Raw genomic sequence first — 13,299 nt, 5'->3', positions numbered from 1 at the left:
GTCAATAAACGAGCGCAGAGAGCATTCACACACTCAGATGGAAATTCTCTGTGTCAAATTTGTATGGAGGAAGCGAGGAAGAGAGGAAGTGATCATAGCTCTCAATTTCTTCTTCCTAAAGACTTCTTCCTGTTACACCAGTCACGTCCAGTTCCAGCTGCTACAGTTTAGTTGATTTTCCTCTGAATTAATCTAAATCTAATTCAATCTAAATAAAAATTAAAAGTATAATTTTTTGTCACTTGGTTTGGTTTGTGTCCAGTTGTATCTTTCCATTGACTTTGTAAGAAACCCCCAAAAATGAAACATTTACATGTGACAAAGATCTCTATCTCTAAGTAAATACGAGCAAAGGAGGAAGTCAGGTGACGTTATTATAGAGTCCACATATAGGCAAGAGGTTGAGATGGATGGATGGCTCAACAAAACATCGGACCTTAACACAAGAGGCCGCTGTTATCTTCCTGTTTCCAAACAATAATCAATGTTGGTTTCTTCCCAAACCCCAACCAGCTGTTTATTTATGACAAAGTTGTCATTTTAACCCAAACCAAGATATTTCCCTTAACTTAACAATGTCATGTTTGACCATAGCATTGTCACATCTGAAAACATATCATTTATTGGTGATTTGTGGCATTGGAAGGCAAAGACAAAGGATTTCATCCCTGTTGATAGGGGTATGTGTGTCGTCCTAGAGGGCACGGGCAAACAATGTATTTTGTCACTTTAACTTGGAGGACTTGTTGGAAAGATCCAGTTTTCCTGAGGGAGGATTTGAGAGACAACACTGAATGAATGATGTTTGTTTTTGATTAAGTTAACAAAAGTTACACTCACACACAAGCCTTAAGGTAAGAAGACTGAGTTGGCAGGTAGCCAGCACAAACATGATGCTGTCACCACTGGCTCAATCTCAATATCCATCCTGTGTAAGCGCCGGACCCTCAGAGAGTTTTATCAACGTCACCTGCATGCTCAGCGAAAATGTGTGAGTGCATGAGGCTGCAAGGGTGGTGTGAATATAAGGACCGTTACTGCGCTTTATGACATCACCTGATTATCTTGAGCAGAGGAATTTCTAATGTTGCTTAATCACGTGGAAGAAAAACACAGAAACAACAAACTCTGTATGTGATTGTATTACATGTAAACCTCTACTTGTAAGTTCTTTCAATGTGTCTTTTGTACTTCAAGGTTTCTCATTCCCATCCCAAGTTTGCATGAAAGGCTCTGCAAGAGAGTCCTTGTAATAGGCAGATGATAGAACTGAGTCAATGACAGCCGACATTAAAGGAATGATTTGACATTTTGTGAAGTATGCTCATTTGATATCTTGCAGAAAGTGAAATGAGAAGATTTACACCACTCTCATCTGTACACCAAACTTAAAATTACAGCCAGGAGACAGTTAGCTTAGCATAGCATAAAGACTGGAAGCAGGGGGAATCAGCTAGCCGCTTTCTTGGCTGGTTGCAGTGAGTCTCCACTGGTTGCCTGGAAACATCACACTGACTACAAGACTGCAGAATGTCATGGATTGGCCAAGAAATGTCCTGGCAAAATTCAGTTTTTGTCCGGATTAAACAAACAAAAAAGACACACTGTAATAATTAGTGAACTTTAGAGGTGCTGGTGGGCGTATTCATTTACCTTTGGAGAGAGCCAAGGTTTCCTGTTTCCATTCTTTATGCTAAGCTAAACGTCTTCTGGCTATAGCCTCATGTTCATTTTATATACTAAGATCTTCTCACCTACTCTCAAAGTCCTCTCAAGTGTTCCTTTGAAATCTGGGGCAGATTAGAGTATTTTGTCTTTATGCATCAGAGTTGTATTAAATAATGCTGATCAACACTGCAGTGGATTGAGTAACTATGACTTGTAAATTGTAAATTTCTGACATTGTTGTGACTTGTTTGTAACCTGTACAAACATGAATACAGTGACATTCACATTTCAACATTTACTTTCTCTACTTGAAATACAGATGTTTGAATGGGCTATTCACACTGGCCAAGAGACAGTTTTACTGGGAACATAATTTGGACAACGTTTATATTAACGTCACTACCTGGGTTACATTTCCAGATAATCCTATGACTCTTTTCTGTCTTCAACAACACAAATCTCAACATATTTCCTCAGCACTGTTTTTAAAAGTACTGAGTAAACACACTAAGACCAGAAGTTCTTTTGGGCTTCATATTTTGAGAGAAAAGTTTGGGTCTTTCCCACTGACGTCAGTGCAGTGAGACTTTTCTTGGAAGCTGAATCTTGATGCACTTTCACTCTGGCTTCAACATTTGGCTCTAGGTGGTAACTGCTTGCTCTAATCTCATTGTTAAACTTAAACCCCAATTTACTAACCATAAACTGGCCTCTGGAAGAAATGCGGACTGACCAAAGTTACATCACTATGCAAAAATGTAATTACTTGAAAGGCCTGAGACTAGTTCTCACAGCGATAGAAGAACAACACACACACTCATACACACAGAGTCCAAATGCTGCTCCTGCCCTGTACGACTTTCCGTTCCATTCATCACCTCTCCTCTCTGGTCCCACGCTGCTCTGCTGAAGTAAATAAATAAACAGAGGGAGTGAGGATGTGTGTAGAAGAGGAAGGTGATGGGAAGGCTATTGGGGGAGGTGTTAGCTCAATCATTCATCAGCTCATGGATCAGACTGCCCCTCCTATTTATCTCACTCTGCAGGGCACTGAGAGAGAGGTTTTTCTTCTAACTTCGTCTCTCTGGCTCTGCTTCTCTCTTGATGATAACATCTCCATCTTTCTCTTCTCTATCCCTCTGTACTCTCTCTTCTGCTCTCTCCTAAGGATGGATGAAGGTGAATGTACAGCCAGGAACTCGGTGCATCGATCAGTGTTGCATTGGCAGGGCTGACTGGCAAGCAGATCTGTGAGTGATGCCACTAGGAGGCTCCACTCTGGATTCACCCAGGAGGGCTCATCTTAGACCAGAACACACGAGACCAGTAGTTGGCTGGACTTCTCTGAAAGTTTTTGCTCATATTCATCTTCAAAACAGCCACTGGACCTGACTTCTTCTTCTGCTCCCTAACAGCTATTCTACTCACCTTGCCTTATACTTGAAGCCACTATGTTTATGTTTTTTATGTAATTATTCTGATTGAAAAAAGACACTCCTGGTGAAAATCGACATTTCTTTCAATCCCTTCATCTACAAAAGGACAACATCTGTAGTCCTTGTTCCTTGAAAAATTAATTCTAAAGTTCAGCTGCAGCTATATGACAGTTGCAGCCTTTTTAGTACCACATATCTGCTTTGTCTTACTATCCCTGTGCTGTAGCTCAGCAAGAAAACACTGTCCATGGAAGTGCAAAGAAGGAATTTCATACAAAAAAGGCTGTAGCCACTTGTTTAGTCTAACTTAAACCACGAAAATCTCATATTAGCTTCAGCTGAACATCAAAATGCATTTTTTCTCAGAACGAGGACAGTGGGATTTTGTCCCTGATCACTTTCATTGAAATTGCTTTAGAAAGGGATTTCTTTTGGACAGGAGAAACAAGTATAGAAACTAACTAGAAGGTCACTTGGAGTGCACACACTTCAGCCAAGGTGTTTTGTTTTTTGACGTGGCTGTTAGTGGTGGACTGACAGATCGACATATCCATCCACAGAACACTAGCATGGCTGAAACTTATTCAGAGAGTGAATCAGCTCCCTTAATACCAGGATATATATGTTTAATCCTCAAAAGCAAAACTCTTTACTTCACTTTAAACTCTCATCTCAACAGCCATTATTTCAGGATATTGTATTATTATTAATTCAGTTCTGTGTTTAATTGATTCAGCCACATATTATCATCCAGAAGTTATGCACGCTCCAAATTCACTTGTTAACTTTGTTTTTTTCTAGACTCATAATGTACCACTTTTTAATTTAAACTTATCTGGATGATCACTTGAACCAAGCAGCATATATTACATGGCTCATTTCAGCTTGTTTACAAGTAAACTACACAGAGTGAGGTCTGTGTACTTACATAGATGCTAGATTTAAGTTCAGAGTGCCTGCAGCCCTCAATCTATTATGTGTAATTATGCTATCTTGTGTAATGGTGTATGGTTTTGTGTGTGTATATATCTGTACAGATAGAGCACAATCACTGGCATGTTTAATGCACTTCATGCACTTTAGATTATATATATATTTTTTTACATTATATATTCAGAGGGATGTGAGATAATGGACAAAAACTGTGACAATGAGTGAATAGTATCACTATTTTCCCGTCCATTTTATCAATCTTTTCTTTCTATGAACTTTTCTTCCTTCTCCCTTCCCGTCTCTTGTACTTGGCAATGTATGTTGTCTCACATACACACACACACACACACACGTGGTAATGAAGTAGGTAATGTGGACCAGCTCTCTCTCAAATACAACACAATTACAACAGATTACACAGCAATGGCTTCCACATGGTTCACAGAAAGTGGGATTACCACCCTCACAGTGTGCGCCTGAGTGTGTGTGTGTGTGTGTGTAAGTTTGTGGTAGGTGGTTTCCTTTGGACCACCACCAACATAGTACACTCAGGTCTACAACATATATTGAATGGGACAAGGGGTGGAGGGAAGCACTGGGTAAAAGGGTGAGGAGGGTGATGGAAGAGAAGGGGAAAGGATTTGGAAAGAGGTGATTGTACAAGAGGAGTGGAGGCTTGTTGTGGGTCTTTGTGAATCTCTGTGTGTGTTTATATAATAGAAGTCTCCTAGGATGAGATTTAAAACACAAGACAAGTTTGGATTTTCAGTTGTTGTAAACATGGCAGTGATGCTGCTGAAATGAGTTCATGCTGAGTTCCATGGAAAATGAAACGCTACTTGTGTTGTGCATTGAATGCACTTCTACTTCAGCATATGCATCAGCCCAGAGAAAGGTGCCAGACAATCACAACTGACTGCAGGTGCTCAGAAATACAAGTGAGGCCAAAGCAACACCTTGAAAAGCTGCTCCTGCACCAGAACGTGGGTGATCCTGTGCTCTGAAATCCAGTTGCTGTACAGTATGTACAGTGTGTACTGGCCAGAAATAACTGTAACTCCGCCTGAAGGCCTATATGAAAATCATTCTGAAAGACAGACATGAGAGGCAAGTTATATTACGTGATCTGCCAGAGAGGAGATTGCAGCATATTCCATTAATGTAAGCCATGTGATTTACATGGCCGAAAACACTTTGCAGTTCCAGTGTGTAACCTACATGCATTTTTAGCATGACTGTCTGCTGTCAGCCGTACTACCACGCTCAACTTACAAGACCACAAAATATGTGCAGCATGTGCGCAGTTCAAGTGTAATTTAGCAAAAAGATTCTGTGTTTTCACAGGAGGAAAGACAGATGATATACATCAGAAACAGAGAATCCAGATGATATTAAAAACTGTATGCACATTGAAAAAACACGTTGGTTGCAAAGGGCAGGGCTCATATTCTGACAATGTATGGAGGGCAAATGAACATGTAAGAGCTACAGTAATGTGGTTAGATTGTAATGTAGTTACAAGATTTTGGACAAGCTGTAATTGGTCGGTTTTTCTCCTGTGTAAAACAGAATACAATTGATTACGGTATTTAAGGCCTAATTAAAGAAATTTGCAAAGTGAAACAGAAATTCTTATTTTGAGTGTAACATATATTTGAGTATATTCACACCATTCAACATTAGCAAAGCACAGGAAAACTTACAGGTGATAGGTTGGAGGTGTAGGGAGGAGGAGATGCTGTAGGGAGAGGATGAGATGTTAGATGAGGTGAGGAGGGTACATGTCTGCAGAGCACCTGGACAGGTGAATGATGGATTAACCCCTCAACCAACCGCAGGAGAGCAGCCTCAATCAATCCATCAACAAAGACAGCATACCACCAATCACACCCCAGGGTGGAGAAAAGACCCGCCCTCTTTCTAGCTGGATATTCACACACAAACACACATAAAAGCTGACACATGCAAGTCCACAGAACAGAAAACATGTGGACTCTGAGTAAATAAAAGTGCAGACTTTCTCCTAAAATGAACTCACATGGTTTCACGCTCTTTTTTATTCTCTGTGACAAACAAACAGACATTTCTCAGCTCATTTTTCTTGTGTTTTTTCTGCCACATTCCCAGGCTGTCCCACTTCGATGCCAATGTTTTCAATAGAGTAACATATCGGACCTAACCCAAACCAGAACCCAATGTGGAGCCTCCAACCGCAGGGGTAAAACAATGTAAGACTCCTGGGACACCTACAAGTCCACGAGGCATATGACCTCTCTGTCTTTGCCAGATTTTATTTTATTTTGTCTCTCTGTTTCTCTCAGTGTCTCTGCTCTCATAGTCTGTCTTTCTTTACCTCCTGCTCCTCTCTGGTGGTGATATGTGGTAGACCTCAGACTATTGTGTTGCACATGTAAAAGTTTTCCTAAATAGACCCTGGTCTATTCTATTTATGGGAGACGGACAGGCCACAGTATGTTTTTTTATGAAGGCTTCAGGTTTTTCTACATGTACATTACATTTACATCTGCTTTTTATATTGGGAGCAGCATTTATCTTGTTTCTCTATTTTTGTTTACCAGCAACTGGAGCTACTTAAAATAACTGTACTGTGTACTGTACTTTAATTTTCTGCCATCAGAGGAATTGTAAAGAAACATTTCAGTTCCTTACAACTTGTATCTTGTTTTTGTATTTTTACTCACTAAGTTAATGCTGATCTGTTAAATCTGGTAAAGTGGAGAAACAAGTCTAAAAAGGTTTAAGATCCAATTAAAAAAAGTGAAAATATTATCCAAATTATCCATCACAAAATATCGCCACGCTCACTTTCATTTTGTACCTTCAAATAATGTGATTTAGATAATCTTGTTATAAACTGTCTGATCTTCGGCTGTTGGAATTACCTGCAGTGCTGTCACTGTGTTCTCAAATCTCAGCTATTAAAAAGGATGTGTGATGCTGGTAGAAGTATTCAGAAACTTTACAGAAGTAGAAAAGTAGAAATACCACATAAAAAATACTCCTTTACATTCAGACTTTTACCTAAACCTGCAATAACTAATTTTATATATTGATTTTTTGGGGGGCAGGGGCCATTTTGACTTTGATTGACAGACAGCTCAAGAAAGACAGGAAGGGGGGATGACAGCAAAGGGCCACACGTTGGACCCATGACCACTGTTATTTACACATCCAGCAGTTACACAGCAACATTATCATTCACTCTCTTTTAGCTTTCGGTCTCTACGAACTTCTGAGAGAAATATGTGTCTCTTTTGCTGCTAAATGCTTCACTATGTTCACCATAGCAGCAAACTGTGTGTGTTTGGTGCTGAACAGGTAGTGTACAGTGGGGTATTTTAGAGCTTTTTTTTCTGGAAACAGCTACCTGCTGTGTCCAAAATCAATGCTATGAGAGCAGTGAGAGTGATCCACAGCGGTAAAGTTGGTGGCCACAACAATCAGCTGAAACTCTGTGAAGTGAGCTGCAGATTGCAGACTAAGAGCGACCATTTAAGCAGCATTTTAATGATGAGCTGGCTGCAGTATAACTTAGTTTATCCTTTTTATATACTGTTTGGGTGGTTTCATTAACTATATAACAATGAGTTGCATATGCACATTATAGGTTTTCAAGATCAAAAGTCTTAATTTGCAAAGCAACTAGTAGTATCAGCTGTAGATGTCAAGTAAATGTCATCAAGTTAAACACAATATTTCTCTCTGAATCAAATTGAAAGTATCATAAGTAGTAGTACATGAGTCCATGTACTAGGCAAATTCCACCACTGTAACTGATGGTTTGATCATTTTTAGTTCAGTTAAAGAGTTGATTGTTGAAAATATTGACTTTGGAGCTCTGACCATCACTAATCTTATAGATGTCGACGTTGGATAGGGCACAGTCAGTTTCATACAAAAATCAGGTAAAAACATACGTTTATAATGAGTTTGAAAACACGTTCTGTGGTGACTCCTCCATCTGTTCAGGACTTAGAGGTCAACAACAGGCTTACTCTGGCTTCTCAGGTTTCTGTTGTCATATTTCTGGGAATTTGATGCAATGTTTGGAAACCAAAAGCTGAGTCGGCAGGGTGGATCTCAGTTTCAGTATATTTTGTGTGTGTGTGCGTGTGTGTGTTGTGTAGTGTGTGTGGTGTCTTCACCAACTCTGTTCACGTCGAGATATTGTGTCATTACAGCATCCAGGGCGTGAGAGCTCTCTCTCTCTCTCTCTCTCTCTCTCTCTCTCTCTCTCTCTCTCTCTCTCTCTTCTCTCTCTCACACACACAGCATCAGGGTTTATCCCCTCTCTTGTCCTGCTCTCTGTCAGTCATGCACTGTGTTCTCACTCCTCACTCTTCTGATGTCATTTGGGAGTGGATTGATGGGCGGAGGGGGCTTATGAGAAAGACACATAATCACACATACACACACACTCACACACATATACAGAGGTCTGCTGGGGTGTTAATAGTGAATTATGGGGTTTTAATGCTAACACTGTGGCTGATCCAGAGAGGAAAGTCAGGCCAACTAGCCATTAATCAAACCATTTCACGGCATGTATGTGTGTGTGTGTGTGTGTGTATGTGTGTGTGTATTTGTGTGCCTCACTTCTGATGCTTGTGTCTAAACAAAACAATTCACAGCAGGCTTCAGATTCAGATGCATACAGCTTGTGCAACAAACACTCAAACACAAACAGCATGTGAGAATCTGAGAAGAAAGAAATTAGAAGACAAATTATGAGAATGAGGGAGAGAAAGTCAGAGAATGATGTGTGGGGGTTGAAGAAAAGGTAAAGATAAATAGAGAGAGAGAAAGAGCAATGTAGAGAAGGGATAATGGCTTCCATATGAGAATGTCAGAGCTTTTCCTGCTTGCTTCTTGGTGTAATCATATCAGCAGTCAGGCTGTTTCCAACCTTCATAAATGTAAAGTATGCAGCGAGTTTCAGGATCCAACTTCCTTTACATAAACACCCCTTAGAAAAACAACCCAGTTAGACGTGAGTGTGTGACTGTGTGTGTGTGTGTGTCCACTCCTGTGTGAGAGAGTGTGCATACAGTATGGCATACACATATTTGTGTACGTGGCGTCATGAACGGATGGAGAGTGTGTCGACCTACAGTACAAGTTATGCATTTGTGTGCGTGCGTGCAGATTAGTAGGTGATGAGTGAAGTGAGTTAAAGCACTCTTGTCAGCCATAAAGTGTGTGTTGGGAGTTCAGTTACTCCTGTGTCACTAAAGATTTAGTTATTCCTATACATGATGATATAGATATTTCCAGCAGTCTTTGGTTTTAATGTTTTAACCACAACTTTATGCAATGATATGAGAAAAAAGACATGATATCTGCCTCTTCGAGTAAATTTTTATCTAGGTTTTTATAGAACTGTGGTTCTAAAAAAGCAGGTAAAACTCATCTTATCTAATCTCCTCCATCAGTGTTGGAACAAGAAAATGTTCAACCATCCCTAACAACTATGTAGTTGACTGGCGAAGAAGTTCAACTTCACAATGTACAATGGTAATTTCTTTGTAACGTAGGGGCTTTTATGTACTGTATACCTGATGATTGAGACACAAATTAATTCTCAATCAGGTCTTGACCAGAATTTATTGCCAGCATCTTTAATCAGGAATGTAAAGACCTAAATGGTTAGTGAATGGTAGTATCAGGCAGATAACGGAAAAGTGGCTTTGAGTCAGTTTACCTACTAGCAACACATGGATTAACACGTTGAGTGAGTCTGAGTAATTTATTTTACAAAACTGTATTCTTTTAGCATCTTTCTCATATTACTGTCACAATTAAACAGATCTTAAAGTTTTCACTTATTCTTGCTGATTAGACCTCTGCTCAGGCTGAAGGTAAGTAGAGCTACGCTGAGAATAGACCTTTTAGCTCTGTGCTTCAGTACAGATAAGCAAGCTTGGTAGGCAGCGGACCTTTGTCAGCGCTTACCTTTTCCTTTTTTTTGATATGCTATTCTCTACTTGCACAACGTAGTGTGACATATATCCAGTTGATGAGCTACACGTCTATTTACTTCCTGTCAACTCAGCATTAACGTTTCAACCCGGTCACCTTGCTTTTTCATCCTTAAGTTAGTTATTTTGCTGTTAACAATTCGTCTTTAACATATTCTTAATCGTATTTGCCTTTTCGTTTTTGTATATTTATATATATATATTAAGCATTTTTGGCCGTGGATACTGATATTCTCATCTCTCTCTCAGAAATGAAGCAATGGGTTAAGTTAAGTTTTTTAGGCTACATGTAACTTTTGTGGAAAGTTCTCTGGTTTTTGTAATGAACACATTCCTGAAAGAAGCTGGCACCAGCAGCACACATCAACTTGTAAGAACCACACTCTACTTCTGTTGCAGCATAGTGCTGAAAAACAGTAGAGTTATAAAAGTTATACAAATGGTTGTTTAGCTTTCATCAAAAATATTGTTTTTATTCAAACTATTTAACTGAAGCATTGCTGGGAAAAACAAATAAAAATTTTTTTTTTAGACAAAACTTAACATTAAAAAGACGCTGTGGGGTCTGCTGTACTCTTGCTCTGCATCGAAGGGTTAAAGTCCATGGAAGCAGATGAACTATTGATAACTGTTCGATCCTTGGTGGTGTCTTTCTCTTTTTACTGCAGCAGGAGATCAAACCAAGCACAGTGCTCGGTGTTACACACTCGAGCCACGGTTCTCTGAAAAAGGCTCCCAGGAGTCACTGAGGGGGTCAGCGCAGGCTATGGACCTCCTGCCTGAGCACTCAGCTGGCAGCAGAGAGCTTCAGAGGACTGCACTGGGGATATGTTGAGAAACTGTAAAAACACTGAAAATGTGTGTGTTTATGTGCTGTAAAGCTCCCTCTGCTCAAATATTCACAAATTAGCTAATATCAGGAGTTAAGTTACACACAGACACACATACACACGCTTCTCATGGTGGACTGGGCAGAGGCATTATTCAATTGGCTCAGGTTCAACATCAACACTCAGTGAGATAGAGAGGATTATGGGGGAGTGCGCTCTGCCCTGAAAGGTTAAAGTGATACATATTTCTAGTAAATATGTCTGTTTTGCTACTTTTTATTGTTGATTGAAATAACACTGATTCAATGTAGACTCAGGTCAAGGTACATCTGCTATTCTAATCACTTGATAGTGGGCTGGAGTTTTAAGATAAAATGATTTGGAGACACAGTAACTGATGTGGTTAACGTTTTCCTGCAGCAGGAAAATAATTTTGTTCGGAATAAACTTCGAAAAGATTTGGCCTAGTCTTAATGCGTGCTGTCCAGTGATCTCAGTGTTGGTTGGTCTCAAACTGCTCCCGATTAGTAAATGAAAGTGTGCATGTGGGTCAGTGTGAGGAACTGTAAAGACCTTTGCTCCGCTGCACTGTAGCTGTGAAGACTGTTATAAAAAATATCTTGTTTTGTCAGATCTTGGTTGCAACATAAAACATTCATCTTTCTGGTCAGTTATAACTTGCTTAAAGGTCCAGTGTGTAACATTTAGGAGGATCTATTGGCTAAAACTCAAAACTTGAAATGAATTCAATTCTTGTTATACACACTTGGATGGCGAGCAGTATTGAGTTGTTTGCAACTCTACAACTTCACTCCTAGATGCCAGTAAGTACACACTGGTTCTTTAAATTAGGGATTTAGGTAGCTTAGTTGCTTATTGTCTCTGACCAGTTCAGCGAGTGCAGCTTTTACAGAACTAAATATCAAGTTTTGAATAGAGAAATTACACATCTGCTCTACTCTTGGATGATTAGCTGTGGAAAAGTGCCTGTGGTGGAGAAGATATTCATTATTGTCATTATTGTGTGACCCTAGACTCAAACATTACACATACAAACTAATTTCCTTTATGCTTTTATTATTGTGGAAAAATTACAGGAAATGAGGGAGAGAGGTAAGTACAAAAGAACTGACTCACCTGGGACGTTGCGGTTCATGGTCGGTTTCTTAACCCCTAAACTAGGGGCGAGCCACAGGTGCAAACAAAAATGACTTATTGTTTCTTACAAAGTCACAAAGATTGTTGGAGAAAGCAGCAAATTCTTATTCACACAGTTTGCTAACAAGCAAGTTACTTGCTATGCTTGAGGCTGTGTTGCACAATGTTTTGCTTCAAAGTCGGTCTTCAAGTCTATTTTATTCTTTATTCTTTCATTTGTGCATGATAGCGCGTCGGTATGTGAGTGATGCCAAAACTGTCCTGAGTGCACAGCAGTAATGTGGCTGAAGAGATACAGTGTGACTCTGTACTGCAGCCGGTGCTGTTGTGTTGCTTTCACTACACTGCTGAGGAAGACATGCATTTAATGTCTATATATTATATTGCACTGCACTGAATGCCAAACATCAAAGTCAAGAACTATTCAAGAAAGATGTCTCCTACATAAAAAAAACAAGAACCTTATTACTCAAATATTACATCAGAAAACTGTTGTTTTCCTGCCTGTATGATCTGGTCTGGTGTGTGTGTGACGTGGATGTGAGGATGTACAGTATATCACTGTAAAAGGGGGTACCAGTAAATGACAAATAAAAGGTCACAACCACCTTTTAAACTAAGACAATCTGTCTTCATTCCCCATAGATTTATTCCACAACATGAATTGTTCTCCTGTCCTCCCTCTCGCAGTGTACTTTGACATGCTGTGTGGATTCAGAGCGTCCTGCTGTCAGCTGCTTGGCAGAAGCTTTTCATGCAGAAGCTCAGGCTGGATTTAATGTTTCTGCAAGGTGAACAGAAACTCACGACCGTGACATTTGACTTTTCAATCTGGCCTTTAACACAGCGGCTGGACGAGAGCAGTGCCAGATCACTGTGCGTGGTCTGTGTGTGTGTGTGATCCCTGTGATGATTGGAATAGGCATTACTCCCAGTGGGACCTAATGATATCATATTCAGACGTTGTTGTCTGACACATATACACAGTGACATCATCACCATGCAAACCAGAAGTGGTATATTTTCTTTTTTTTTTCACAGAGATTAACTGGATGATATCATCATCAATCATCCCTGCCAATCACCACACATTTCTGGGCATCATTTCATTGATAATCTCAACTTCCTGGCAGCGGGTGATGATATCATGTGGTAGTAAGTGATGATGTTCCAAATTAAAAATGGCTAAGAAAGAGCATTTCATTCTTCAGAGATCATTAGCTGGCAGCAGAGGGGATGCTGGACATAAATTAGATATAAACCCAATAGAGTTCA

This window comes from Morone saxatilis, unplaced genomic scaffold (genome assembly GCF_004916995.1).
Source record: "Morone saxatilis isolate NCDOM2014 unplaced genomic scaffold, NCSU_SB_2.0 Contig20, whole genome shotgun sequence".
In the NCBI taxonomy this organism is placed as follows: Eukaryota; Metazoa; Chordata; class Actinopteri; family Moronidae; genus Morone; species Morone saxatilis.
The sequence above is the reverse complement of the archived record's forward strand: the minus strand, read 5'-3'. Positions refer to the sequence as shown.